Source organism: Loxodonta africana, unplaced genomic scaffold, assembly GCF_030014295.1.
Source record: "Loxodonta africana isolate mLoxAfr1 unplaced genomic scaffold, mLoxAfr1.hap2 scaffold_81, whole genome shotgun sequence".
In the NCBI taxonomy this organism is placed as follows: domain Eukaryota; kingdom Metazoa; phylum Chordata; class Mammalia; order Proboscidea; family Elephantidae; genus Loxodonta; species Loxodonta africana.
Window position 1 is genome coordinate 591,929 of NW_026975550.1, and position 6,000 is coordinate 597,928.

Below are 6,000 nucleotides of genomic sequence, written 5' to 3' on the forward strand. Positions count from 1 at the left end.
CATACAGTTTTATGTCTTCTTTTCTACTTTGGATACATTTTTTCTTTCTGTCTGTCTTTCCTCCCTCCCTTCCCTCCTTTTTTTCTTTATTCTTACTGTGCTCACTAGGACTTCCAGAACAATATTGAATATAAGTTGTGATAGGGGCCATCCTTGTCTCATTCTCCTTACAAAGGGAAGTCTCTGGACTTTCTTCGTTGACTTTGATATTGTCTCTTGGTTTTTCATAGATGCCCTTAATCACATTAATGCCATTTCCCCTCTATTTCTATTTTGTCAAAAGTTTCAATAAGGAAATGGTGTAGGGTTTTATTAAAATAATTTCCTGCATATATTAAGATGATCATACGGTGTTTCTTTTTTTTCAGTGTGGTATATTACACTGATTGATGCTGAATGGTGAGCCAGCCTTGGATCCCTGGAATAAATACAATTTGATCGTGGTACAATTTTTTGTTGAATGTGCTATTGGATTCTGTTTGCTAAAATTTGTTGAGAGTTTTTATGTTTATATTTATGAGGGATATTGGTTATAGTGTTCTTTTCTGGTGATGTCTTTGTCTGGCTTTGGTATCAGAGTCATGCTGGCTTAATAGAACAAGTGAAGAAACACTCCTTTCTGTCCTGTATTTAGGAAGAGTTTGAGTAGGATCAATGTCATTTCTTCTCTGAAGGTTTACTAAATCCTCCAGTGAGGCCATCTGGTCATCTGGTTTTTTTTTTTTTTTTTTTTTTGCTGGTTGGGGAGAGCGAGGTGTTTGATGACAGATTGAATCTCCTCTTTTCTTATGGGTTATTGGATATTTTTTTTATTTGTGTGTATATGTGTGTTAGTAGCAGTAGGTTATGTTCTAGGTGTATGTGCATTTCATTTAAGCATTCCAGTTTGTTGAAATGTGACTTTTCATAGTATTCTCTTATGTTCCTTTTCATTTATCTATTGCAATGTCTCTATCTTCATTTCTTATTTTGGTTATTTGCATTTTCTCAGTTTTTTCGTTTCAGTCTAGGAAGTGGATTGCCTATTTTATTGATTCTTTAAAAGAACCAACTTCTGGTTTCATTGACTCTTTCAATTGTTTTTCTATTTTCAAGATCATTCATTTGTCCCAGGATCTTTATTATTTTCTTTTTTTCTGATATTTTGGTCTTTTTCTGATGTTCCCTTTCTATTTCTTCATGGTGGAGTTAAACCATCGATTTGGGATCCTCATTCATTCTTAATGTAATCACTCAATGCTAATAATTTCCCTCAGCAATTCCTTCAGTATGTCCTATAGGTTTCGGTATAGTGTATCTTCATTCTTGTTTAATTCTAATTTTTTTTTAATATCTCCTCTCTTTTCTTCTATAATCCTTTGTATCTTTAGTAGTGTGCTATTAATTTCCTTGTATTATCCAGCCCCTTTACTTCCCTGTTTTGGTTTCTAACTTCATTCTGTTGTAGTCTCAGAAGATGCTTTGTATGGTTTCAGTCTCTTTATGTTTATTAAAGTTTGCTTTGAACACTAAAATATTGTCTATATTGGAGAATAATCCTAGTTCATTGGAGAAGAATGTATGTAGAGCTGCTGCAGGGCAGAGTGTTCCATAAATGCCTGTTAGGTCCACTTGTTTAATAGTGGTAGTTAAGTCTCCTGTTTCTTCATTGATCTGCTTTGTAGCTCCTTCCATAACAGAAAATGGTGTATTAAAGTTTCCTACTATTGTAACTTTTCATACATTGGTAGCACAATCATTAAGAGCTTGGCTGCTAACCAAAACGTTGGCAGGTCAAACATACCCAACAGCTCTGCAAGAGAAAAGACAACCTATTCTCTTAAAAATTTAGCCAAGGAAACTCTGCGGGGCAGTTCTACTCTGTCCTGTAGCATAGTTAGGAGCCGGGATTGATTCAACTGCACAAAACAACAACTATTATTGCACATCTTTCCATTCTCTGCTCAATTCTGTCAGAGATTGCTTCATATGTTTTGAGGCTCTGATGTTACATGTGTATTTGTAATTGTTATGCCTTCTTGAATTGACATAGTTATTCTTTTATCTTCTATAATATTAATTTAATGCTTAATTTTTCAGATATTATCACACCTGTTTTGTTTCGGTTGCTATTTGCATTGACCTTTTTTTTTTCCATGTTTCAGCTTTTAAACTACGTATATCCTTCTTCCTAAGGTGTAGAGAGCATGTAGATGTATCATGCTTTTTTTTTCCTTTGTGTGTGTGTGTTTTCTATTTTTTAAATTCATTCTGCCACTCTCCACCTCTTGACAGGAGTATTTAATCTATTTCCGGTCATGGTGATTATCAGTTTGGGTGGATTTACTTCTGCCATTTTGTTATACTTTTTTCTTCTTTTAATTTTTGTGAAATTTATAGTTTCTTTGTTCTTTACTTTCAGTGCTGAATTCTTTACAAACATGGGCATTTCTTCATCTTATTTATTATTTTCCTATGAGTCCTGAGACATTTTGTTTGCTTTATTATTTATTTTCAGGACTGATTTCTTTTTATTTACTTTTTTGTGCTTTCCATGAGATATGTATTTAACACCTCACATTTATAACAAACTGATGTATCTTGATAACACCTGAACTTCCCTAACACAAATAATTCCGTGTTGACACTCATCTTCCCTGTTCTTTAGGTGCTATTATCAATTACATCCTAGTCTCTTTGCTTTCCTGTACTATGAATGTAAACTATTTTATTGTTGTATGTATTTAGCTCCTATTTTCTGCATATAACTTTGCCTTAGTTAAGTATTCTCCACCCAAAAGTATCTTAGGTGTCATGTTTATACTGACAATGCTTTTGTGCATGTACCCCTTCAGGCTCTCTTTAGTGCCATTACCTTTCTTTGTGGAAGAGTCCTTTTAGTATTTCTTAAAGGGCTGATCTGGTGCTAACAAATTCCCTTAATTTTTGCTTATCTGAGAATGTCTTAATTTCTTCCTTGTTTCTGAATGATATTTTTGCTGTGTATATTATTCTTGCCTTTTTTTTCTCTTTCTGCACTTTAAATATGTCATCCATCACTTTCTTGTCTCTGTGGTTTCTGAAGATATAACCAAAACCGATTGCCACTGAGTCAATTTAGACTCATAGTGATCCTACAGGACAGAGTAGAACTGTCCCATAGGGATCCTAAGGAGCAAATGGTACATCTCAACTGCCAACTTTTGGACAGCGAAGCACTGTGCCATCAGGGTCCTTTATGAAGGTAAGTCAGAGCACTTACTTGGGACAATTTGTATATAACAGTTCTCTTTTCTCACTCTCTCCAAATATTCTCTTTGTTCTTGGTTCTTAGGAGTTTGGTTATGAAATGCCTTGGTGCATTTCTTTTAGGTTTTATCTTAAATGTAGTTCACTGAGCTTCTTGGAGATTATATTTCCTTTCTTTTGTGATGTTTGGGAAGTATCCTGCCATTATTTCTTCAAAAAGCCTTTCTGGCCCTCTCACTCTCGTCTCTGCCTGGTGCACTCGTAATGCATAAGTTATTTTTCTTCATGGTCTCCCACATCTTTCTTAGGCTTTGTTTGTTTTCCTTCATTCCTTTTTTTTTTTTTTTCCTGTTGCTCCTCAGACTAAGCTTTCTCAGTGTTCTGTCTTTATGTCCACTGGATGTCTTTGTCATTTCCATTCTACTTTTGTGTCCTGCCATTTTGCAGATCATCTCTTGACCTGTAAAATTGTATATATATATTTTTCAGTTTTCTATCTTATTAAAGTTCTTGTTTTTTCTTTTTTGTATTGTTTTTTCTGATTCCTTTTAGATCTTTTTCTGTACGTTTCATTATTTCTTTGAACATATATAATAATAACAACACAATCTTTGTTGAGTATTTCCATTATATGACCTTTCTCAGGGACAATTTATTTCCTCTTATTTTGGTCATTGTATGAGCTATGCTTTCCTGTGTCAACGTATGCTTCATTACTCACTGTTGTCTTTTAGACGTTGAGATGTACTGATTTATTTAATTTGTTTGATTAATAAACCAGGAGAGTGACTTCGTCCCCTTCTCTTTAGGTTTCTCTTCTTTCTCATTGTTTCTTCTGGAGGTTCAAAGAACCTTCCATCCTAGCTGTGGTCACTCAGCCATACTGTCCCTAGACAGCTTCCTTAGATGTCTTGGTCAAACTTATGTCAACCTTACCTCTTTGTTTTTTAGGCTGACAGTTCTACTCTTCTGTCTTGCATTTTGTTCTTTGTAAGCTGTCAGGTGACTGGTAGGTGTTTCCTAGTCTTTTCTCTGTTGTGACAGAAGGCCAGTGGTAATGGATCTCCCCATGTTCTAGCCAGGGGAATAGTTTTTGTTTTTCTGTATCACAGCTAGAATGGCACATTACCTGCATCGGTTCCAGAGAGATACGTGGCCATGTCACCAGTCATCTCTATGTCATAGCAAATTGTCAACATACTCTGGAATATGCTGCACCCTAGGAAATGTATCAAACGTGTCTGGAGCTTTGGGATTTTCTGTTGTGCTGGAAGGGGCAAAGGTGGAGTTTCTTCTGACATTATACCGAAGAGATTTGCTTAAGGGACTGGAAGTGCCAGTTGGCTTGGTGTGGCACTCTGTCACAGATGCATAAGGTGAATTGGTTCAGGCTCCCACAGAAAGGCTGAGGCATAGAGCTAGGGACCCTTCGCACCATAGGCTATGTGGTGATGGGGGCAGTGCCCTTCAGACAGTAGCTTGTTGTGGGGCCCTATCATGTGAATAAGTACTACTGGCTAGCAGTGCAGTGCTGCCAGTGGTAGGTCCCTGGCTCATTGGAGTGCATTGCATGTGATAGAGGCATGGCTAAGAGGAGGCAATGCTGGAGGACGATGGGTAAAACTTGCAACTCTGGGGCCAAGGACCCTGATTCACTTCTGTGGCGGTGGGTAAGTGGGTACTAGGGTTTGCCTGAAGAGTTGCTCTCCTACTGCTGGTAAGTGATCCCAAGTACTAATCCTGGACTCTCCTACCAATACCCTCACCTCACATTTTGAGCACACAACCTCATTGTTCCTCCTATCCTGCGTCCCTCCTTAGGGGTATATTCTCTGCCATTCCTACCATCTGCTCATGTATTTTACCCAGGCCATTCCGCACCACTTTACTCTGCCTGTATTTTCCTGGAGTTCCTGGAACTCAATTCTGTGCTGCATTCAAGCATTACTCTCTGTCAGGTCTGGCCAACGGCAGTGTATGCCTTTCCCATCTTGTTAAACCTTTCCATGTCTGTTTATTCTGTATCTAGGTCTCAGTCTGAGTCTTCCATTTTGCTCCTGCCCTGGGTCTTGTTTCATTTGGAGATGCCACCAACAGCCTTCTTAAAATGGCCATACTAGCTGGGCTGGTGAGTAGAGCATGAAAGTTCTACACGTATCCTCCCCACTGTCCCTGCTACCACTTTCACCTAATTTGTGAATCAGGCTAGTTCTCCAGTCCTTCCTTGGAGAGAGTTCTGAGATTGCCAAATTCATCAATCTTGTTTTTTTCCTCTCATTGTCTTAGGGGGGCGTGAGTGTACCATATTAACGCTGCCTGCTCACTGGAAGTCCTCTTTCTGACCCTTCTTATGTCATCCTTTCTTTATTCAAAATCTACTTCATTGCCATGAATTTTTATTTTCTTTCAGATTTCTGACAAATGGCTTCTACCAGTTTGTTTGTTTCCTGGAATTTTTGTTCAGGGAAGGAATGTGAAGCACTTACGTGAACTCCTCCTCAATTAAATTAAACTAATAATTCTCGGGTGTGGGAGGAATTCAGCATGCATAGTCATTTAGAGAGGAGATAAAGGTTAAAAGGCTTGTAGGTACCTATGACCAAGAACCTGTGGGATTGAAGGAAGAAATTGAAGCTACACGGCAGGTGTTGGTCAAAAACATAGGAACTGACAGAATACCCATGGAGATGCTTCAACAAATGAATGTGGTACTGAAAGCGCTCACAGCAACCTGGCCAATCTACTGGAAGACATCCATATTTGATACTATTC